Here is a 25,601-nt window from a genome sequence, read left to right as displayed (position 1 = left end):
GATCTTGGTAGCTCACCGTTCCAAGTATTCTCTCTGTGTACATATGAAGAATAAAAGAGCCTCGCCTGCTGGGGGTGATTTAAAAACATCCGACTAGAGGGATATACTTATTCATTGATCGTTGAATGTGATTTTTTACCATCCCTGGTTCTAATGAGATTGCTGGTGCGAATATTCTTACGCCGGACCGTATATTAATCTTCCAATCCTCTATACCAATGCTTTTCGCTGCACTTTGGTACTTTGCAGGTTTTGGAAAATATTCGATTTTTCGAGAAATGGATAGTTGGGAAAAAATAATTCTTGAGCATTGACATTTCTACGCGGCCAATAATAAAAATAACGGCATACGTTTTCCTTTCAAAGAAAAACCTGCCAGTAATGTGTTAAAATTATATGGAATAAGAAAACATCTTACCTTAGGTGGATTAATTTAGGTTTATACATAGAGACCTCCATTCACCAGTGCTTGTTCGTCCCGAAATGTTAAATTGATGCATTTATGAGTACCGTATATTTGCTAATTGAAGTAACTTTTAGTTCGCATTATGTTTGTACTTGCAGAAAAAAAGTGCGGGCTTCGGCCAATTTTCGATTTTTTGAACAGTCATTTCCAGGAAAATGAAAGATGGCACAAAAATAGTTCTTGAACATTGGGGTTTCTTTAGCGTCAATAATCAAAATAACATAAATGGCTTTCGTCAAAAAAATTATTTTTACAGCCTGGTCGTTAATGGGTTAAAAGGGAAAATACGATATATTTAAATATGGTAAGAGAAAAAAATCATTACAAAATATCAGCAGTTCCATGAAAAATTGCACTCCAAATGTTATTTACCTTAAAACTGTAAAAAAAGATTTTTTTTTTGCAGTTTTTAAGGTATCGAGACCGAAAAGACCTTAACTGTTTATAGAATTTTCGGGAAGTCCAGAATATTCCCCTTTACTGTGTGATTTGAGCCGTGACCGGAATAAACCACCGCAGACTTTCTAGGTGAAACTCGCACCAAATGTCTACTTTCAGGCGAAACAAAATATTGCTATGGTTTTGGAAGTGTCGACATATCGACATACAAACAAATCCAAAACTTAGGAAGGTATGCAATTCCCCCATTGAGATATACTATTTTAATATATTTGAACTTTCTGTTATTGTCACAATCAAATAATTATTCGTCAATATTATTTTTGTTGGCATTTACGATTTTTTCAATGTTTCGTAACTCCATTCGATCAAAGTTTGAGAAACGTCATACTTGCATCATTATCTGCACATTTGGGAAACAAAGATGATTAACGGGGGGCCATGTTATGCAAATATTGTGAATATTACATCATAATAACAATGTTTTTCGCCAAAAATTTGTTCACATTTCATCCCTGATTTTTTTCCGATGTTTCAAATCATTATTGCAGAAACGTTAGCGTTACGCATTGATGACGTCCAATGATTTTTCGATTTACACCAATACATATTCATCATTGAGCTTACTGTTCAAAATACAATCAAGATGTGTTATTTTACACAGGAGTCTCAAACAAGCACAGGGGACATAACAACGTGTGTTTTAGAAATAAAAAAAAAACCCCATCACGTCGCAAGAAATCGAACACATGACGAACCTCAGATGACATAATAAATCATTGAAAATTCTTGTTTTCTTGTTTCTCAAGGTCGAATTCCCCTTTAGAAAAATTGTTGATAACTCGCTGTCTGGGGCTAGACTATGTAAAAGTGATTGACAAAAACAACTTTTAAACACTCGCTCGTTACAATAGGATGAATACGGGTGGAGCCTAGGTTGCAATATTTCCCTTCCCCTCAGTTTCTGTGGAGCGAGTTCTGCACTTGAATTTCGAGCGAGCGATGTACACGCAACTGATTCGCAGTGGTATATAAAAATGGTGCCCCGCTGCTAGGTTATATGCTTTTTATTGGTAGGAAAGCACAGATATGCGCAGAACTAAAGTATGGTAAATTAGAAGCTTTCAATTCAACGCTCAGTTCCAAATTTCCTATATTGCAATCGATTGATGGGATATGTCCAAACTGACGGGATTTAGAGCAAAAAATAGAGAGACAGTCGTAAAAGTATATTGTTGCTGAAGGGAGGATACTTGAGAAGGAAAATATTATTGATGAATACATATAAAATAAATTAGAAGGATGGTATTCAAAACACGACCACAGTGTTGACGTAGGACTACGAAATTATTGTTATCTAATTCGCTTGCTTGTGGATACGATTGAACTGGATGCAGTTCGAGAACAGACTCTTTAGTAAAAATTTTAGGCGACTCTGAAAATGATCGATGATTTGCGTGATTTTGACGCAAATCTCTCGAAGCAAAAATATATTTTTGCAATTACTTTCCAATCTCACTTTAAATACTTTTGCTACTCACTGCCTGGAGCAAAACTGAAATAGAAGTTGTAGAACTAACGCTTCCGAAGGAACATCGTCATTTCAACGTTTTATTCACTTGTGTCATTTTTGTTATTATTTAGTTGAGATTTCTATGCCAGAAATTGTTGTTGTCAGTAGAGTGGAATTAACAAACTTTCAAACTTTTTAATTCTTTATCCTCTAGCTTAGAAAAGTCATTTTAAAGAAAATCTAAAATGCAATCTCAAGGCTTGAGAAAAGCCTTATGGAAAGCTGTTGACTGATCGCTAGTTCGGTGACTTGTGAATTGAGAGCGAAGTAAAAATGTGTTCTCTATTAGTCGATGTGCGTCTGATACCGCTGGTGATGGATAAAATGGTAAAGCAAAGAGTTGTAGGGTTATGTCCGAGACACGATCGCATAGTTGACGAAGGATAACGTTGAGGTATATTTTTTTGCAACAAATTTTTAATATCTTTGAAAAAGTTGAAAAAGTAAAAAATCATGGAGGCTTCACACTTCATGACGTTCACCGATTTTGTAGCATTCTGGTTTGCCTTAAATGTTATCTATCAACATTATTTTAACAAATTGAGCATTGAATAATTCTGTATTGAGATACTCTCAATACAGAATTATTCAATGCTCAATTTGTTCGGTTGTTGTAAAAATCTCGTAAATCCTAAGGAAATTGCTGAAGAATTAGCGTTCGAAACACGACGTTTTCGTGATGCAATCGATTTTCAGATTTTCAATTTGTTCTCGTGAGACGTAATTCTACGTTAAAACAAAATAAATACGTCGCAGTAAACAGAACACATAATGTCCACTGTTCTGAGTGTTGAATGCGACTCTGGAGTAGATGACATCAAATGACATCTTTTATACACTCATTCGGTGCACTCCGGTGCAACCGAACAATGGTTTTGACGGTTTGCCACAGCAATATATTGTGCTGCGAGAATTCAGATTTTCTTCCGTTGTGGCTTCTATCTATGATTTTTATGGGTTTTGATACATAACTAGGTTTTGTTGGATAGTGAATCCTTTCTACCCTAATGAAAACAGGCGAGCCATTTAGAATTTTTTAAAAACCAGATTTTTTTAATGTAAAATATTTAAAAACAAAACAAAAGAGGATACAATGTACCCACAAGCCTTACCATTACATTGGTATAAATAGATCCAAAATCGGTAGAGAAGGTCGAGAAGGCACCTAAAGCGGTGCCTTTTCAAAGTCAACTCAGCTCATGATTTTCTTAATTCATTCCAGCTACCTTTCCAACAGCTAAAATGGTGAACAGACCCGGAGGATAGCAATGACTATATTAGTATAAAATGGAAAACGTCGGCTCGAGTTTCAAAAAAATACCCCATAAAAATGTTCACCACTTCGAAAAAACACTATATGCTAAATATCAGCTAAATCGGACTTAAGGGATAGTGGCGCAAAGTGGTCAAAGTTTGAGTTTTTTTTTGAAAATCGAAAAATCACACAAGAGGGAGAGGGGGTACATGAAAATGGTGTTTTTAAATTATTTTAAGCCAAAGGTCTTAAAATTGCATGAAACGCCGAAATCTACCATCATCTCGAAAATTTTTTTTTTATCAAAAATCGACATTCTGGAGACGGGACAAAACGTTTGATTTAGAGTGTCAATGAAAATGGCCATCTTGATTTTTCATATGGAACTTCGTGCGAAATGTTGATTTACACGATACAATACCCAATGCAAAAGGTTAGCTCAATCGGACTTCATTTACTAGTGTCGCAAACGTTAAAATTTGAGTTTTTTGAAAACCGAAAAAAATAGTCTTATAATTGCACGAAACGTCGATACATACTGTTATATATATATATTTTTTTTGCAAAACAAAAATTGTTAAAACTTGGTCGTTTTTCCGTCTGAAAAGTCGATTTTCGACACAATTTTTTTGAATAACTGTAAATCTCGACGTGTCATGCAATTTTAGACATTTAACATCAAAAAATTCTTCTTGAAAGCCCCGATTTCCTGTGATTTTTCGGTTTTCAAAAAACTCAAATTTCAACGTTTGCGACACTAGTAAATGAAGTCCGATTGAGGTAATATTTTGCATTGGGTATAAAACGGTATAAAACATATAAACGTCCCAGAGTGTCGATTTTGGACAAACAAAAATTTAGTAGATCTCGACGTTTCATGCAATTTTGAGACATTTGGCATCCCCAATTTTTTTCAAACTTTCAATTTTTATTATTAATAATAGTTTGTATAAAAAAGTGTTTTCTTGTAATTGATTGATTCATAGAAACATTTCCAATCTATTGGTGCAAACATCTCTGCGAACTATGAAGAGATGCTTGAGTTGTAAGCATTAAAATTCTTCATTATTCTGTTGTATGTTCAATTCTAGCATTTTCGTTTTATCCTCCAATACCTTCCTGTGAAACGTAGTCCCAGGCAACAAAATCTCGTTTTCACTGCTGGTCGTGGAACAACGAACAAAAATAATAACCTCTCAGTGCATGGAAATTACTGGCCCTTCATCCTACTTTGCCTTTATCTCAAACAAATGTTTTTCTTTGTTCGGGAATAAATGTTGTTTATACTGGGTTCCATATGGTTTGTTTGTTTCACCACTAAAAGTAAGTTCATGTTTTTTTTATCAGTTCCTTAAGATTGAACGTTTATTTCATATTGTTCCCACACTGTGATGTTCCAAACATGAGACAATCTAGTGGATGATATGAAGCAACTATGAAGCACCAATTGTCAACATCTGATTATCATCGTAAAAAAAGAGTAGAAACACATGGAAAGCATTGTTCCAAATGTAGCAGATGCCACAAAAACTGTTAGTTACAATTTGGGAGCATTTCGTCTCATGACAACTCTATGCGAGCCCCCTAGGGAAGCGTGAGAAGATCAAGATGTTCTACATTTCTGTGCCAAAAACAAAACAAGCAAAAAAAATCAAACACAAAGAAAGCTCTCACGTTCACCTTTTGTTGATGTTTGCTATCGGAATACTCCCTCCTAACGATGACCATTGCACGCATTAATTTGCCCACTCTTGTTCATGCTCATTTCCACCATTGCGTGCGATTACTTTCATCTGATGATTTTATATGATTATTGTTCTGCGCAACCAACACGCAATCGTGTTTCCTCGTTCTCGAGAATCATTTAATACTTTCTTTAATTTAATTTGGTTTGCCAAGACCCAGTCATGAATAGCTTGTAATTTAACCACTCGCCACCACATTATCCATCACTTTCACCGCCTGGTTGATTTCGGAAGGAGGTAATATCGTGGCATTTATCAGGACACACATTTTACCGCCCAGCGAACCACAACGGACTTGCTAGACCAGCCCCTCATCAAATGCCTCGGGTTATGGAAGCCCTTTTTCGAGACCGTGTTTATCCAAGTGGGATGAAAAACGACGGACCAAAGACGCAGGCAGTAGCAGCATAATGTGAAAGCGAGCAAAAATGTTTTCCCTAGGTCTCCCGCGGGGTCTATGGAAGTGTACGGAAAATTATTAGCTTTTCTGTTTTCTCGCTGAATCAATTTGTGCTGCTGTCAATATTGAGCTTTTCTTTCCCGTTTTCTTTACAGATTTAGTATCCCGTGGACATAACGATCTAATCTTTCGGGAAGGGAATAAAAGCCCCCAAAATGTATCGCGTTTAGCAAAAATGGAACTGCAACAGCGTTTACCATTGAAAGATATTATCATTCCGCGATAGAGCGTTTGGTACAATCGATTCATACACAACAATGTCGAATGTCTTATTTTCTTTTTACTCTGTTAGCACTGCTGATGTGCGCGATATGAGAAGAAAGGAAATAAATACAAGTCCGGGCGGTAAAAATACACACTGTATCAGTCAGTGGGTTGCAACAAACATTTAGCGAGTACTCCATGAATCATTTGCTTATAGATAACCTGCTGGCGTCTGTCGAATGAGTAAGCGCGCGATGGTTTTTTTTCCTTTCTTTGAAAAAATGCTTGTAAAGCAGGTAAGGCACCATATCATCGAGGGCGAGTGCAACGCAAACGATGCAATGTAGTTGCGATCCAAAATGTAGTTCAGTAAGACAAGTGTGTAGAAAGTGCAATGTGGCGGGGAACGAAACAAGACACTTGTGCGCCGGAATGGAGCAGCTTCGAAAACACAAGCAAATAACAGTAATTCCGATACAGTTTGTGTTGAATTTGGATGTTTTCTTTGCGTTTTGCTTTTCACACTGGTATGTTTGACTATGATAATTTTCAACAACAATTTTTCATCATTAATAATATGTTTTGTTGTTGGCAAGACAGAAGCTCGGTAATGATCGCTTTCGTGTGTTCGGTTACAAGTGAATGTTTTCCATATGTTTTATTTCGTTTGTTATAATTAATTTCATTCAGACGGTCATTCCTACCCCGAACGAACGAGTTTCAATGTAAACATTGGTAATGGCCAGGAAAATGGGACTTAGATCATATAACATTCCCAATGTTCATGTTTGATATGTTCAACACAATGAACATGCAGGAAAAATGTAAAAACACAAAAGTTGAGACTAAAAATAAACCTATACCACAGGATTGTTAGATACTATTGCTCTTGATTCGCTGAAACTACCACAGAAACCGGACAAAGGCGATTTTAATTGGTAATATTTCTTCCATGTCAACAATTATAAACCGCAGCCATTGAAGCGCTACCGAAGCAATCCCGGACCGTATTCTTCATCGCATTGATGTTGCTGAGCAAACTCTAAACATTGTAATTCACATGCGTCAGACGAAAAAGAATGATAACTGTATGTAAACCATAAACTCATGTGATTCTATCCCAAAACAAACGTACCTCAAAGGACCGATTCAGATCACTACAAAGTTCTTTCGGTGGTATTCTTAGGTGAACCATCAAATCTCACCGGTCAAGATTTGAAAATAACTATACAGAGTACTACCCGCAAAGTCACAGAAAATTTCGCTGTATTCTCATGACGTCCATTGGTAGCCTCCGCCTTCGACATATGAACTACATTTAATTTTCTAGATTTTGTATTGTCGAGCGGTTGACTTTACCTAATGACATCACTTATCGCAGTGAATCAATTCATACCACCCCTCACTAACATTCCATGATACCTGTAGATGAGCCACGCTATATAGCCGCGAGTATCATACTAATATTCCTTCCCTTCCCCTGGCAAGGACATGGTCGACATCGTAATTGACTATCTAAAATCGAAATCACCAAAACTTGCACAGCGAGAATCGATTGCTACTCCCAAGTGTCATGAGCTTTGTATAATTTTTCTGTTTCAGGTCAATCACGGAGAGCAACTACGAAGTGTACGAAGCTTGAGCTGATGTGAACACACCTTCTTGGAGGTCGAAAAAAGTAACAAAACAATAAATGGAATTGCTCGAAAAGGAGAAGAGGCGAATGGAATGCCGGATAAATTGGTTCCTCCCTCGTCAATAACCAAACAGGAAAGAAGTTTGGCCAACTTGAAGCTAACCCTGATGGAATATTTTAAGATAACTTAGTTTGAAACAATACGGAAGCGGAATATTGTGTGAGACATAAATTCAGGTCACGTTTATTGTGGTTCTGGAACAGCTTCTCCCACAACGTCGATTCTTTTTAGCACACGTGGGGTAAAACATTGCGAGGATACCCACAACCTGCGCATCACACAGTTTTACGGACGAAAGTAGGTAGCAATAAAGTTCGCGAACACAAATCAATGTCTTTCACCTTTTTGTTTCATAGCCACGGCCACGAAAGACCATCTTTTTTGGTTCCAGGAATTCCGGAAGAACAAAGCATTCGTGTTTCTACGATAAGAATTAGCATGATATGAGAAATATTCTCATCGCAAATATGTGCAGAACTACCGCTTACCTCATGTCAATTGAAGTGATCAGGGCTCTGTATAGCTGACATATTTTCTTCAAATGTTCAATTTCGATATTCTATCTTCCTCATCATGCAAAGTGAGATTATATCCAATTGGATTCTCATCCTATCTTCGTTCGGTTTCCCTGTGTTTCTTTCCATTGACAGGTTTCTCTAATTGCCATCATATGATAAGACAAAAAAAACCATTAGTACCGGATGAATGTAATGACTATTAGAAGTAACAATGTATAGTTACGAAACGTGGAGATGAGTCTGAGTTGAGTAATCGTAAACTGCAAGTATTGGAAAATGAAGATCACTGATTGTCAAATTTGACATGAAATAAATGTCATGCCAACTCAACTGGCGATTGACAGCACCATCTCAGATAGCAGTGAAACGTTGTGGGAGTAAACACATGGGTCTTTTAAGTAACTTTGCATACTTGAAATCATTTAAAAAGATTTGGACTACTTTTCGAAAAGGACCAACAACATTTTCTTGATTTTTTACAAAAAAAATATAACTCAAAAACTATAATACCTGCAAAATTCTGAAAATTGCTTGAAATTGTTTGAGTTTTCACAAAAAAATCCCAAATTGAAAAAAAATCACTGAAAAAAATTATTTTTTCTCAAAAATGTATTTTTTTTAAATTGTCGAAAAAATATGAATAACAATTACAATTTACAACAAGTTGTCAATACATCGAAAAATGGACACTTTTACAGAAAAAAAGTTTTTCTAACAACTTTTCCACGTTTTCTTTGAAAAAATTACAATTAATCCTAATTTTATTCTAAGTCAAGATAGCGATATAGTGTATTCGACAAAGTTTTAGATCTTTTTAAAATATGAACTTTCGTCGAAGACGTCAACTTTCAATCTTTTATAGTTTCTGGAATATAAGGCATTCTTGTATGGAGACTCCTGAAAAAATAACGTTTTACTCGTAACATTTTTGTGTGTAAATTCTCGTATTTGGCATGTTCTTGGCATGTTTTTAAATAGAAAAAAGTTAGCAGAGCATAAAAATCGCGATTATTTATACATAAAAATGTTACGAATAAAACATGAAAAAGTTGTTGTTCCCCTGTGAAAGTGCTCATCTTCCGATATATGGATTTCTTGTTGGGAATTGTATGGGCTATTCATATGATTGTTTTCAGATTTTTTTAAAAAACGTGCTTTCGAGAAAAATGAATTTTCATTATTCAAAATATTTTTTTACAACGAACTTTTTTTCAAAAATTTGTTTGATATTTTTCAATGAAAACATAAATAATTTCCTACATTCATTTTTTCTCAAAAACATGTGTTTTTAAAATTCTGAAAAAATAGATAGCCCTTATAATGATGGGCACCTTTGCAGGGAAAAAGTTTTTCTGACAACTTTTATGTTTTCTTTGAAAAATTACTATTAACGTTTAAATCGTAAGATGTTGTGTATAAATTATTGCGATTCGCATGTTCTGAAAACTTTTTTCTATTTACAAACATGTGAAGAACATGTTTCGGGACCAAGGAGCTTTATTTTTTCACAAAACATATCCAAAAATCCGAGAGGCGATTTTTTCGTTTTTGAGTTATAATTTTTCAAAGTCAACCGATGGTCCGAAAAAATATTTTCCCTTTTTTTCCAAAAATGCCTTTTTTTCAAAAGTTCATAACTTTTAAACTCTGGACTAATTCAGATGATCGACAAATCATTGAAATTGATTAGCTAGCGCTTCTTTGAAAAAATATTACACTCGCGAGGAAAAAAATGGTTTCTGGTGGCCAAGATCTAGTCTAGTGTAGGAATACTGAACAAAGACTGAAAACAAGTTAACTTTGAAAAATCAAATTAAAAGACGATATACAACACCTCTCTGATATTTGAATATCTTATGTAAAAAAAACCTCAGCTTTCAAAAAATAATATAATATACATAGCGCCCTAGGTCCTTGGTATTTTTTTACAGAAGACTAGCTAATTAAACTCAATTTGATATGTCGATCATTTAAATCGGTCCAGTAGTTTGTGGAAAAAAGGAACCAACCCATAAAATGGAAATGTGCACCCTAATAAAAAAAAAAATACGGATCTTAAATTTTGCGATAAGGAACGAAACTATCATTTTTCACGAAAATCTGAGAACCACCATATCAGGCATGGAATAGATGTAAAGATAATTAGTTTTAAACATTCCGATGTATTCCAATATAGTTTACCTCAAACTTTTCTGTATTCCAGTCAATACAACGTAAAAGTAGGTATTTAGTAGACCATTCCACCACTCCAGTGTCGTTGATTTATTTTTTTTTGAAAAACTAAAAATTACTTTTGTTCCCAAATAGGTACTTTTAGGGTTTTGGTTTTTAAATCTGGTTGTTTACATCTAACACAAACAGAATTTTAGTAGCTTTCTAGTCATTTTTTTTTCGTTCGTGTAGTGACGTGTTTTTGACGCTGAGGAAGCTTCCGGAAATGGAAGTAAATCACAACACAGGTCCTTCTAGGTTTAGGAGTCTTAACTAAACGTTGCTGAGAAGTATGGGGTAAGCCGTGGTGCAGCTGGTCATTCGGAACTATCAGATGCTCATCAGCGTGGCCAATCAACCAGGAAGGGGACCGAAACGTAAGACTGATGCAAGGACGGACACGCTAATAATCCGGGAAATAAAGAAAAATTCACGAACGACCATTCGGGAGATTAAAAAAAAAGGTAGGACCCTTGAGCTTTCCAATCGCACCATTCGACGAAGCTTGGGGTGGAAGGGGACTTGAAGAGCTACTTCGCCAAAAAGCGATGATCAGCAACTCCAACAAGAGAAAAAAACGACCTCGGTTTGTGAGGGACCATGTCAACAATCCGCTGGAGTTCTGGTATCGCGTTATATGGTCGAACGAGACCAAGTTTGAGCTGTTTGACAATAAAAGGCGATTCCGACTTGAATCCTATTGAGAATTTATGGGCGAATTTGAACAGCAAGGTGAACAAAACTGACGTTACGAACAAGCAAATGTATGTTTTGCTGCATTGAAGACTAGTGGAGAGTATGTCAAAGCGTTGTCAGTTGGTGATCGAGGCTAAAGGGGGTCATATTGACTATTAATTATTTGTTTTAATTTTTTTTTTTTTTTAGAAAAACCATGAAGTGAATTTTTTTATGTCATACCCTCAAAGTTCATTTATGAACAAGTCATTCGTTTTTCTAAAAAATGAATCAACGATACTGAAATGGCAAAATGGTTTACTAATTACCTACTTTCGCGTAGTATTGACTGGAAATACCGAAAAGTTCAAAAAAAACTTTTAATATTGGAACACCTGAATTCAAATAGAGGTGGATTTTTTCTGCGTCAATCGGTGTATGTCCCCATACTGTAACTACTACTACAGGTACTGATGTTATAAGCTTGTTTCTCTTTTAAGCTTTTAACGATTGAAAATGATAGCCCAAAGTATTAGAAATGTAATAGATCGCACAAGCGTTTCTGACGAATCTTCAGGACGAACAACCCGTTGACAACTCTCAAAATGATAGATAAAAAAATGAGTTGTCCACATATTATAAGTGTGAGATGAATGTCAACATGAGGCTACAAAGCCGTAGATCCGCTGAAATTTCATAATTTCGCACATTAATTACGTTTCGATTGTTTCCCCAACCAAAAGATTTGCGAGATTCAGCCCACAGCAAATTCAAAGTGACGGTGTTGTTGATCATCAACGCGTCATTGCACAACGCGGAATAAGATGATGGCACCTGATTATAGATGAAAGAAGAAAGTAATCGAAACACACTTTTATTAAAACTCTACGTATGACCAATCAAGCATCAAGCAACAATGTCGAGTACAAATAAATAACAGATGCGCCTAAAAATAAATCGCTATGCTATTCGTCCAGATTTGCATATGTAAAACAATTTAAATTACAAGGTTTTCTACAATTTCACGCTATGTTGGGCTGGCTAACTAACCTTGGAAAACGCATATTCATTTCCGAAAAGCGGGATACATATACATGAGACGTATTGTTTAATTCCATTACCGACACTAAGTCTTGAAATAGCCCCCAGGATGACAATGTCACTAAGAACCCATTTATCACGTCAAACTCCGAATAAAAAAAAAAAAGACAAGGTGGTGGACAGCGAAGTAATATCTGTGGAAATGCCTACAAGGCGCATGTGCTCAAGTTCTTAAGGAAACGCGATTATAAACTCCCATCAAATGTCACGATGAGTAACATAAAAAGCGAACGAAAAACCATAATACTTACAATTAAATATTCAGTCGATGGTTCTTTTTTCCGCTTACTGTGTAAGCCAACGTCAGGAACTCGCAATTATAAATTTTTGATATCCACAAAAATTTAGTTGACAGCTGCTGCTGTTGCTGACGGAGAATAAAGTTCGTTCGTATTTTAAAACTCCTTTGCTCCCCCACACTCCTCGCGGCGCTGGTTTTGTCTGGCGTTGGTATAGTTCAGAGCACTTTAATTCTTTCTCTTCCTTTTACAGCGTTCTCCTGCACACACCAATACACACTCAACCCGCACACAAAGGAAACTTTCGGCTAGTTCAGGTATGCCTCAAATACTAAATAAATCTGCTGTTGGGATGAACAAGAAAAACGGGAGGTAAATCAAGAAGACTATCTCTTCACTCAAACTACGCGCCGAAGGAATCGAAAGGAGCACACGAAGAACACGCTAGCCCGAAAAATGTATGTTTTGGGCGTCGTCACACTTCTCGAAGCGATGTTTGCTCTCTCATTGATGTTTCGTCCCTCTCCCACCGCCAATTGGAGTAGATAGGGTTTAGGGTGTCCTGAAATCTAGCCGTACATAACACATCGCACTTTTGAGAACCACCACAAAGTTCATCGTTTCGGTTACTCCGATCGTTTCATGACCCACTGGAGGATCTCGCAAGCGAGATTTGGCAACGATGATCTCGATGGAACACCGTAGTGCGCAAATTTCGATCTTCTGCACACTTCTTCTTAATCCACGGTTGGATTAGGCGAAAGATGAAATATTGTATCGATCAGGTCAAAACGAACGTACCAAACCTCTGTTGATCCCAAATTATCTCAGGCAGCACAGGCGCGTTTGGCCCGTTAATTTAACTCTGATTAACACAAGAAAACAATAAACCAGTTGTCCTGTAACTAATTTCATTCAGTTTCTGCTTTGCAGTTTCGCTATCCACACTCTTCAGGCCGTGAACTGTACCACTGATTTCGTTTTATTTTTCAGCTTAATCCGTTGTAGCAGCAGATTGAAAACCGACACATGGTAACGTGAAACAAAAAGAAACGGTCACCCAAAGAGGAAGCCACCAGAAGGTACACCATTAAAATCTCTCTGCAGAACATATAATCTATGTTTTCTTGTCGTTTTCAATCGCTTTTCACTTTGTACACCTCCGGGCTAACGTTACACACCAAGCGAAACAATATCACCGAACAGCGATGCAAAAGCAACAGAAAAAAACGTTTAACCAATTAAAAATCACTGTTATTTCCACCTAGAACAGCTATGCCACAGTACTCACATCTTTTTTTCTCTTCTGCAATTTTTTTTCTTCAGTGCTGAATTCACACACTCCTTTGTCAGGTTCAAACTGATCGGGAGTAAGAAGCTGGTACGGTTCGCTCAACAGAAAGCAAAGAAGCGAACTGCATGAATAACAGAAAATTTGATTTTAATGCCTCCACACAGCACGAACACTAAATACACAATAAACGTAGCATTAGGTTCTTTGTGCAAAATAAGCCTCGCGGGGCACGGGAGCGTCCAGACCTTGCTCTTTCTCTCGTTTCCCTCTCTCGCTCAGCTCAGCTCTCCCTCCCGACCCCAAAAAAGAGCGAAACCTGACTTCACCAACGCCGTCATCCCACACTCATGCACCAGAGCATGAATCAACCGCCTGCTACACTCCGACAACATAACCCAGCAGCACGTTCGCCGTACGAACAACACTCCGACACATCCTCACTATGCTCACAGTGCGACATCATGCTGCTCTCCCGTTCTCCCAAGTTATGCTCGATGTTCTGCAAACGCACACAAATCGGCGGTAGTTCACTGACAGCAGACCTAATAACACGAACACTTTCATCCCGATCCGGGTTCTGATCATCTCTAACCTCCCACCACCGGTGCCTCGTTTATAAGTCACCATTTAACCGCGAATGTTGTATGAGAACATAAATCAGTGTAGCCGGATCAGGTCTCGACAAATTCCACGGATTTTGAAACCACTCCAATTAATAGTGGTTAGTTGCTGAAGGACGATTTCTCGATGTTTCATGTTTCGACATCCCGTTGCAAAGTCCATGAGATTCCCCAGTGCCTCCCGTTGATTACAGACATTATTCCCTGTTCGGTTGGAGTCCGCTTGTACTTCCACTAGCGGTTCTTGCGCCTTTCATACTGTGTATGAAGAGTGCCTTCACTGCGAAGAAGATTTTAATCAAAAATGGTTCCACTCTTCTTCTAACCGCTCTTTATCTTAGCTCTTTACGTACGTTGTTGACGATGATGACTTTTCCAGCGAAAACTTATAGGCGTCAAAATTGCCTTCAGCTGATTTCGGAGAAATCTAAAATAATATGGATGCGGAGTACACACAACCCAGTTTTTGTGCAATCGTTTTTCGAGCAATTACTCATTTGTGTGACACTTTTTGTGCGATTTTATTTTTAAATCGGAACTCGCAAAACTCGATCGCACAAATGATAAAATTACACAAAAAGGATCGTACAAATAAGGAATCGCCCGATAAACAGATTTGCCTGTACTTGTTTTGAACAATTTTTGTCATGAAAAAAAAGTGCAGTATTCGAAAAAAATATCTGAACAAATAACAATTTTTCAACCTAATAGCACTTTCAATATGGTTTCGGTGAACGAAATACGAATTAACTTGTGAAAGAGTGTATTGTGTGTCTTGCCAGAAAAATGTCAAACAATGACAAATCTTGCATATAAAACTAATCTCAATCGATCTTTTCCTAGTCTTTTTGGTTACCTTTTTCTCGGTGAAAAAAAAATTGAAAAAAAAAACTCGTGGTGGTAACGGCTTTTTCATTTGACTTTCTCGCCATTTTTGTTCTTGATTTCACGTTAGCTTTGAATTTTCAAGTTTTAAAAAAATGCCATTCTTGTTACTTGCTTTGTTATATGTACAGGGCGGACTCGATTATATACAGTTTTTGATTTCTTTTCACTGTATATAATCGGGTAAAAAAAATTTTTTATTCGTTTTTTTTTTGTATGCATTTTTGGTTTTTTGAATATGAAAGAGGAATTTGATTTTTGATTCATCTCCTTAAAGTCAGAAGACACCTTTCCCACATGAAAAAATTAATTTATCCAGATTCTCTCAGGATGTGATAGACGATCATATCTGATGAAAAAAAAATCCTTCTACGCATATGGTCGAATTTCGACATCGACAGAGTTATAGAACTTTTTTTCTATTTCTGACTCTGTTGCCTCAAACTGACTCTACATTGAAAAGTACGTTACGGAAGAGTATTCTGTTGCCTTCATTTAAAAGATGAGAAAATTCGGTACAGGATATAGTAGTGCAACATCTATATAGTGGATTTTAATAACATTTTGTAAGTGAAAAACATAAAAGTTAATAATATTTGATGCGTTACCATCCATTTTATCCTAAAAAATTATATTAAACTAGATTGGTTCTATCAATTAAATTAAAGCTCTCTGAGTGCTCTACGATTCGTTCTTTGACATCCAACTTCTATCTTTCTTAATTTGGCTGCAATATCGATATAAACAATTCCTGGTGAAAATTCAAGCAACATCTTGAAAAAATCACTATTTTTACCCCACTGTACATGTAATTTCCACTTAAATTTCACCTGTGGGAAATGTCACTTTTCAAGAATTGTTTCTTTCCGATTATCCATTTCCCGAAAAATCTAACATTTTCTAAAACTTGCAAGGTACAAATACGATGCTAAAAAACCATGACATTCCAAAGCCATGAAAAAATACCAAATTGTCTGATCGACAAATTGACACGGGTTGATTAAAAATAATTAAACTTTGAAAATATACACAAACAGGAAGAAATCTCACCGACAAATCTCGGAAAGGTCTATATAATTACGATGCGCAATAAACCTATCAGTAATTCTCAACGCTCGTCTTATACGAACCTAATGTAGTTTCCTTGCTGTTAGTGCTTGCATTAAAAGTAGCTTATTTTAAAATCGTAACTTTAATCGATCCGCGCCCGTGGCGTGGATAATTGGCACTCTACTGTATGTGAAGACTTTTGATTATTCCGTAAAAATATCAAACAGTAACCGAAAAACACGCAAAAATTGTTAATAGATCGGGCTTTTTCTGCTCACTTTTTTTCTCAGAATAACAATTAATAAGCAAACTGATCGCCATTGGTTGTATTTTAACCGAATTCATTGTCCAATAAAGTTATAAAAAAATGAATGAAATTGATGGTAAGTGGCAGCTAAAAAACTAAGCTATCATTTGATGTTGTTGTGCTATTTATAACAACAATCATCATATCAACTGTCGGACAGCGGTCCGGTCTGCTGAACAATCGAAGAACAGAAGTAAAGGGTGTGTCACATCAAATTGCATCACGGAAAAAACGCTGTAGAAATTCGCCCAGTAGACCGATCCTTTTGAAAATTTTAGACAGTAAAATAAAAACTATTAAACAACTTTTGGCATTTTCTTTTTATTCATACTTCGAGCCCAAGCCCGTATGCTCGCACCTTCCTCTTTACCCCGTCCATAAGGTTCTGTACAACGTCAGGTTGTAGTTTTTTTTAACAGAAATCCATTTTCTCTTGAAGTCCGCCTCCGATTTGACAACTTTTGGGTTCTTCCGGAGGGCCTGCTTCATAATCGCCCAATATTTCTCTATTAGGCGAAGCTCCGGCGCGTTGGGCGGGTTCATTTCCTTTGGCACGAAGGTGACCCCGTTGGCTTTGTACCACTCCAACACGTCCTTTGAATAGTGGCACGAAGCGAGATCCGGCCAGAAGATGGTCGGGCCCTCGTGCTGCTTCAATAGTGGTAGTAAGCGCTTCTGTAGGCACTCCTTAAGGTAAACCTGCCCGTTTACCGTGCCGATCATCACGAAGGGGGCGCTCCGCTTTCCGCAAGAGCAGATCGCTTGCCACACCATGTACTTTTTGGCAAACTTGGATAGTTTCTGCTTGCGAATCTCCTCCGGAACGCTGAATTTGTCCTCTGCGGAGAAGAACAACAGGCCCGGCAGCTGACGAAAGTCCGCTTTGACGTAGGTTTCGTCGTCCATTACCAGGCAATGCGGCTTCGTCAGCATTTCGGTGTACAGCTTCCGGGCTCGCTTCCCCACCATGTTTTGCCTTTCGTCGCGGTTAGGAGCCTTCTGAACCTTGTATGTACGAAGGCCCTCCCACTGCTTGGTCCGCTGGACGAATGAACTTGACAAATTCAGCTTATTGGCGACATCCCGGACCGAACTTCTCGGATCACGTCTAAACTGCTTAACTACGCGCTTGTGATCTTTTTCACTGACGGAGCATCCATTTTTGCCGTTCTTCACCTTCCGGTCGATGATTAGGTTCTCGAAGTATCGTTTTAGTACTCTGCTGACCGTGGATTGGACGATTCCCAGCATCTTACCGATGTCCCGTTGTGACAACTCCGGATTCTCGAAATGAGTGCACAGGATTAATTCACGACGCTCTTTTTCGTTCGACGACATTTTTACAAATTTACGAAAAATTGACAGTGAAGCATGGCCAACGTGATCTATACACTCTTATCTGATTATAAGCGACAGCTGAAGATATAATTCCCAAAAATTAAATATCTACAGCGTTTTTTCCGTGATGCAATTTGATGTAACACACCCTTTAATCTTCTTACGCCTGAAAATGGCTACTGTGTAATGAACAATTTATAGATACGATAAAACATGTAACATGTACACGATTAAAATCCGGCTCTGTTACTGCTAAAACGCTAATGTGCCTAAATGAATTTTGAGGTTCTGTGGATTGTGTGGAATCTTGGTAACTACCTTTGTTTTTTTTATGTAGGACTACGCCTTTGAAAATTCTATGTAGCGTGGTCACTCTGCAAAATTGTGGAAAAGGCATATAACGGAAGTTTGCATGGGTAATAAGGGAGGATGTTTTATTTTTCAAATTACACCAGCTACTCGAAACGAAATATAGCGCCCGTCCGATTGGGATTAGTTTCTCGGTAAGGTTTCCGAAATATAACTCTCCTCCGTTGTGATTGGTCTGTTAAAAATACGTGCGATAAATAGATTAATGAAATATAAGATTTTCAGAGTTTCGTTTCGTCGAGTGGTCTATAGTTCGTGTTTTCATAATCACATCACTTACCGCAGTGAATCCTGATTCTTAATCCTCCCCACTAACAACTATCCTTTCCATGATAAACGCTAGGGAACCACGCTATAGAGGCGACCCTTCTGGCCTTCGGGCGGCGAATATCATACTAACATTCCTTCTCTTCCTCTGGTGACTGTAAGGACGTGGCCGGCGTCGTCATTGACCATTTAAAGCTTGAATCATCGAAAATTGCACAACGAGAATGATTTGCTAGTCCCAAGCGTCATTCTGTGTGTTCTTTGTGCAATTTGGTTGGTTCAGGTCAATCACAGAGAGCAACTACCAATTGTACAGTCTACCCAAGCTCAAGCTGAAGCTTAAATTACACCGTATGAAGAAATGTCATTTGCATTTTTTTTAGTCTCACTCCAGCCAGAGATCAATCAACAGCCTCACCTTAATGTTAAGAGTGAACTTCAAAATATTAAAAATGCCATTTTCAAATGCTACGAAAGATTTGGTTTCGACAATTTCACAATAGACATTCAAGGCTTGGGGTGATTAAACTTGACTATATAATGTGAAGAAGAAGAAGCACATTTTTATCAGTTGTGGCCTTGTTTCCGTACGTTTGCACCCAAATCGTTCGCTTAAGAATGCATGTTCAGCATACTCAATACACATATATACATTATTAATGAGGAGATAATTTCGTTTTATGCGGCCTTTCATTCCCATGAATTTATATATATATATATATATATATATATATATATATATATATATATATATATATATATATATATTTTTTTTTTTTTTTTTTTTTCAACTCTCGATAAGCATTTGCGTATTCCGGCATTTCTCAAAAACAAACAAGTCACGTCCGAGTCAGCGACCAGTAATCAACTGCTCTCGCAGTTAAGAGTAGATTTGACAGTAGATTAAGAGGACTTTTTCAAGGCTATTTGAGAGTCATAGTTTTCATATTTTCTAATAGACTTTTTTAAGGCTAGAAGCGAATGAAATTTAAAGTTCATAGCTAGAAACAAAGAAATCTCGACGCAAGGCTGAATTAGTCTACTTCCCCTGAACCGATGGAAGAACAACCTTTGATTGAAGAACAGTCGAGGGAACCATCGTTTCTCAGTATGGGGAATGTTCGAATTCAGGTTAGTGATTCGGCATGTTGTAATGTATGTTGCAAGAGACGCGTTCGAAATATGACCAGTTTGTGTATTGTTCTCGTGAGGACGAGACGATTGAATCAGTCCTCTTGGACTGCTTCTACAAACATTTCCGGGCCACCGGAATTTTGAAGGAAATTAGAGAATCGCAAATAAATCGTGGAATTACTTACGCAATAATAACTTGTTGTCTTATAACTTGATAAGGAAATCATCCAGATATTGCACAAACAAATCATTAAGTTTCAACATTACAAAACAGTAGAAATTATTGCCGTAACGATGATTTCAAATTGTTCTTAGCTGAGTATATTTGACAGAAGGAAACCAGATCTTTTAGCGTGAAATCATAATGTTAGCCAATGTTACTTCATTGATATAGTTATTTTTTTTGTGTAGACAAGCATGGGCCTTAAAAATGAAAGTCTGTAGAATGAAAACGTTGTATGTGCGATGAAACATCGTTCATTTCCGCTCTAGTTTATCTGCATTTGATCACCAACCGGAGACTGATGATAGCAACATTAGGTTTCAGCCAAAAGCTCGCAAGAAATAGCACCAACTCCCAAATTACCTCCGTAATCCAAAAAAAAAAACGTCGAAGCGGATTATACGGGTTCCTCTCCATCTTGCTTACGTTTTTTTTTTCAATGTTGCTCCAATTTTGTTTCACCGTCACAGTGGTTGTGGATCGTTCATGAACAAGCAAAGAGAGTAAAATATTTTTTCTTCTAACAGACAAATCAACAGAAGAGAACAAAACAGCATGTTTTGCGAGCCTTTTTTTCGCTGGCTTACCGAGGTATTTGCTGGAGAGACCATAGACACAGCAAGCTTGTTGGATATCGAAAATGAGATAACAATTTATGTAAATATTTAAAGACAACAACTTCGGAGCGTTCAACAATAAAAGCGAAACAAAAATAAAATCGTATTCCCGGCGTGTGGGCCCTTCAAAGGCCGATAAGGCCGGAAGAAGAGTGTGGGGAACGCAAAATCGTCAAAACAAACGGAGAGAAATGCTTACCGGACTCTAATAGTCCGGAATGTGTCAGCAGTAAATATGTGGAATGCCACTGTCATCGCGCTCGAACCCAATGGTGGTGTGGATGAAAAGTACCGCGGCTACGCGGCTATTTAGAACACATTTTATCTGGTGTTGCTGGTGGTTTACAATCGGAGCCAAAATTTGAATATCAATTCAAACTGCGTACATTTGCGCTTATACGGGGCGGAATTCATGTTAATTGGATCCATATCCATTGCGTTAGGCGTGTTGTTGATGTTTCAACTTCGAACGGAACTGTAACATCGCAAAAGTATCGTATTATGTCAGGGTTCACAAGAGAACGACACTTGGAAATAAGGACTGATGTAATGGACTTGTTAACAATATACAATTTTTTCTCCGACATTAATCTATTTACATTTTCCATTATCATTAGACTATCCACCTCAGAAAATCAGTTTTGCAATCCCTTGCCCCTTGGATCTCGCAAAAGGCACACGTTTCAAAAGGGGCAGCAATGCGGATAGTACTCACACAAGTCCAAATTTTGTCCCCAAACCAGTTTTTCTGGATCTGCAAAAATAAACCGCGTGCAAGCTCAACTCAGTGATAAACTGCAACAAACGTTGCTCGGTTTGGCTTTATTTCGTACCGCTCGCACTCCCTGATGAGCGGCATGGCATGGAGCATGGAGCATCTGGTCGACTTCATCCGATCCGAGGGGATTGGATCGAACCTTTGGTATCGACTTTCCATTATTCGCACCGGTGCTGGTATGCGTGCGGGTTCCACCATGGGACAGTAACGAATTGTCCACAGCAGGCGACGCAAAAAAAAATACGCTCGGGATGGGATGTGAAGGATATGTGATATTTTCACCTGCTCTTCTCATGGTTTTTACCCTGGCTTGCACACGCCGCAAAGTTGTAATGATTGTCGACATATTGCGTGCCTGAACATGCAGCAGTGAAAGCGAAAGGATGCGAGGAAGGCTCAAGGCGAGATTGGACGTAGCTACCACTCTGGATGGAGAAATTGGTGATTGTCACCAATTTAGAGTATCTTCGTAGCATAGTTTTTTTCCTAGATCAAACATTGATCTTAGTTCTTTTGAGAAACAGTTGAGGTTATGACTAGTTAAGATGTCTCTAACTGATAAGTCAGATGGTCTTCCTACAGAGTGTGTCACATCAAATTGCATCACGGAAAAAACGCTGTAGAAATTTAATTCTTAGGAATTATATCTTCAGCTTTCGCTTATAATCAGATAAGAGTGTATAAAGGGTGTGTCACATCAAATTGCATTACGGAAAAAACGCTGTAGAAATTCGCCCAGTAGACCGATCCTTTTGAAAATTTTTAGACAGTCAAATAAAAACTATTAAACAACTTTTGGCATTTTCTTTTTATTCATACTTCGAGCCCAAGCCCGTATGCTCGCACCTTCCTCTTTACCCCGTCCATAAGGTTCTGTACAATGCTTCACTGTCAATTTTTCGTAAATTTGGAAAAATGTCGTCGAACGAAAAAGAGCGTCGTGAATTAATCCTGCGCACTCATTTCGAGAATCCGGAGTTGTCCCATCGGGACATCGGTAAGATGCTGGGAATCGTCCAATCCACGGTCAGCAGAGTACTAAAACGATACTTCGAGAACCTAACCATCGACCGGAAGGTGAAGAACGACAAAAATGGATGCTCCGTCAGTGAAAAACATCACAAGCGCGTAGTTAAGCAGTTTAGACGTGATCCGAGAAGTTCGGTCCGGGATATCGCCAATAAGCTGAATTTGTCAAGTTCATTCGTCCAGCGGACCAAGCAGCGGGAGGGCCTGCGTACATACAAGGTTCAGAAGGCTCCTAACCGCGACGAAAGGCAAAACATGGTGGGGAAGACGCAAGCCCGGAAGCTGTACACCGAAATGCTGACGAAGCCGCATTGCCTGGTAATGGACGACGAAACCTACGTCAAAGCGGACTTTCGTCAGCTGCCGGGCCTGTTGTTCTTCTCCACAGAGGACAAATTCAGCGTTCCGGAGAAGATTCGCAAGCAGAAACTATCCAAGTTTGCCAAAAAGTACATGGTGTGGCAAGCGATCTGCTCTTGCGGAAAGCGGAGCGCCCCCTTCGTGATGACCGGCACGGTAAACGGGCAGGTTTACCTTAAGGAGTGCCTACAGAAGCGCTTACTACCACTATTGAAGCAGCACGAGGGCCCGACCATCTTCTGGTCGGATCTCGCTTCGTGCCATTATTCAAAGGACGTGTTGGAGTGGTACGAAGCCAACGGGGTCACCTTCGAGCCAAAGGAAATGAACCCGCCCAACGCGCCGGAGCTTCGCCCAATAGAGAAATATTGGGCGATTATGAAGCAGGCCCTCCGGAAGAACCTAAAAGTTGTCAAATCGGAGGCGGACATCAAGAGAAAATGGATTTCTGTTAAAAAAAAATAACCTGACGTTGTACAGAACCTTATGGACGGGGTAAAGAGGAAGGTGCGAGCATACGGGCTTGGGCTCGAAGTATGAATAAAAAGAAAATGCCAAAAGTTGTTTAATATTTTTTATTTTACTGTCTAAAATTTTCAAAAGGATCGGTCTACTGGGCGAATTTCTACAGCGTTTTTTCCGTGATGCAATTTGATGTGACACACCCTTTAGTGCCTTGAGTGATTCGAATAATATCGAATAGTTACGCAAATAAACGTATCATACTTATCAGCTTCTTAGTCACCAGAAGGAAAATTAAAAAAATATAGCCACACGCCACAGAAAATGTGATAACTGGCATGTTGTTGGTTTTATCCCATTAGACGATGATCACCGTGAGAAGAATCATCGCGGATACTATGTATATCCGACACGACGTGGCACTTGAGTTTTTATTTTTTTTTATTAATTGAACCCTCTGGAAGGTCAAAAAAATCGATTTTTTTTGGAAGCTTATGCCCTCTGAAATGTTGTCCTAAAAGAATTTTTCGATATTTAATTTCGTTGGAAAGTTACAGCGTTTTTCTCCAAACTATGTTTTTATAACTGGTGGTATCGATATCTCAGGATCTACCTGACCGATTTGGCTGAAATTTTTAATCGGCAAGTAAAAATGAAATATCTAAAGCGTTACATAGTCGTATTTGGATATCTATTTTCTTTCAATTTGTTATGACCTTCTAAACAGCGATTTTTCATGAAAAATAACTCATTTTTATCAAAAATGGCCGTGGAATGCTTTAGGTATTGTCCTAAAGTTTGAAAATATTCACTGGAATTCGTTCTGCTTCACCCCGTTGCTTCAGAACCGATACCACCTACAAGGTATCGATTCCAGACAGCATATACGCATCCAGCTGTTAACAGCGTAATAATCACTATTCATCACTCAAAAAATGAAAAATACATCTTCAAATATACCTTAAACAATAACCAAAATACCCGAACACTTTATTCCTATATTCCTAAAAAAATCACGAAAATCATTATTTTTCGACCTTCCTGTCAATAACGAGCCATATATTCAACATGCATATTCAACATCGGCAGGTCCTTTTGGTTGGCCTATCTGGTGTCCGATAAGTCCGATAAGTACTTAGCTTTAAAAAAAAAACAAAAACTTTGGAAAGGTGGCAATTTATTTCTCAACATAGTATCTTCGATACACTTGACCCAGCGATGCTCCAGCTTCATTAACCCATCCGCAAAATACGTTTTCTCGAGGTCTGCGAAGTAGGCCTCCGTGGCGGCGATGACCTCCTCATTCGACTCAAATTTTTGCCCGGCGAGTGACTTTTTCTTTTTGTTTTTTTGAAACAAAAAAAAGTCGCGCTGGGTCAAATCTGGAGAATACGGTGGATGGGGCAGTAGTTCGTAGTGCAACTCGACCAATTTGGCCGTGGCGACGGCGGAATTTCCATTTTTTTTTCATTTTTCTAAAATCCGCGGACACGCCCGCTTCACACACGGTCAAAAAAAAACTACGAGTCCGATTCGGCTGAAATTTTGATTGTAGCCATTTACAAGAATGTACTACACGATAAGTAATCTCTCTTGTGACACCATCGGGCGATGTGGCTAAGTACTTATCGGACCGCCCTCGTATTTTATATGTGTAACAATAACGAAGACCTATTAAGGACTACGTCTTTCAGTAGTGGTGCCAAATCCGAAAAACAAAGCACGTTTTTATGAAATAGAAATAGTAAATGCAGCGTTCGTTCTACGGTTCATGTGGATAGAAAAATATTGCAATTTAAGCTCCTCTTGTTTTCAATTTATCGAGTATATACAAGCTATTCGCGATTTCACAGAATTAACTGTTCATCAGTCATACAGCTAGCAGACAGCAGTCTTTCTCAATGTTGATGCCAGAAACAATTATTTTGCTCCATACGGAAGAATAATGAACGATAGATAACGCACATTGATGCAATTTTGTTCGGTTAAGGTACCGCGTCGATATTCATGCCGTGATGTTTGCTAGTTATTGTCCCAACTTTTCCATAGCTTGAAACTGCTTTGAAAGAAAATTATTAAAATTAAAATCACAAAAACTTTGAAAATGAAAGTTCATCGAAGTCAGAATTGGTCAGCGATTGATGCAAGTCTTCGGATGACCGTGAACGAACTATATAATGTGCTTGCCCTGGCCTACCTAAAAAGATATTTTCGAAATTTCAATGATTTCTAAAATAATATCCGAAATAATCGAAAGTGAATTGATTTAATAAACTTTTTGCTAGAAGAAAGCTTTTATGACTTTAGGAGCGTGTTCAGATCTTT

At 38.0% G+C, this 25,601-nt stretch overlaps 1 protein-coding gene across 5 annotated transcripts in view; it reads right to left on the bottom strand.

Annotated features, from left to right (window-relative positions):
- LOC129779729 (A-kinase anchor protein 200-like) overlaps positions 1-25,601 on the bottom strand; it is a 249,670-nt gene that overhangs the window by 171,273 nt on the left and 52,796 nt on the right. For 2 of the 5 annotated variants that reach the window (XM_055787377.1, XM_055787380.1), the window contains exons 1-2: positions 13,835-14,023; positions 12,556-12,887 (exon numbers count right to left, since the gene is read on the bottom strand). The exons of 1 other annotated variant lie outside the window; for it this stretch is intronic. The gene's annotated coding sequence lies outside the window, so the exon portion shown is untranslated. Of the gene's footprint in view, positions 1-12,555; positions 12,888-13,834; positions 14,024-25,601 lie in introns of those variants that run through there. 2 more of the 5 variants (XM_055787378.1, XM_055787381.1) reach the window with 2 other exon arrangements.

Source organism: Toxorhynchites rutilus, chromosome 3 (genome assembly GCF_029784135.1).
Source record: "Toxorhynchites rutilus septentrionalis strain SRP chromosome 3, ASM2978413v1, whole genome shotgun sequence".
Taxonomy (NCBI): Eukaryota; Metazoa; Arthropoda; class Insecta; order Diptera; family Culicidae; genus Toxorhynchites; species Toxorhynchites rutilus.
The sequence above is the reverse complement of the archived record's forward strand: the minus strand, read 5'-3'. Positions and strand labels throughout refer to the sequence as shown.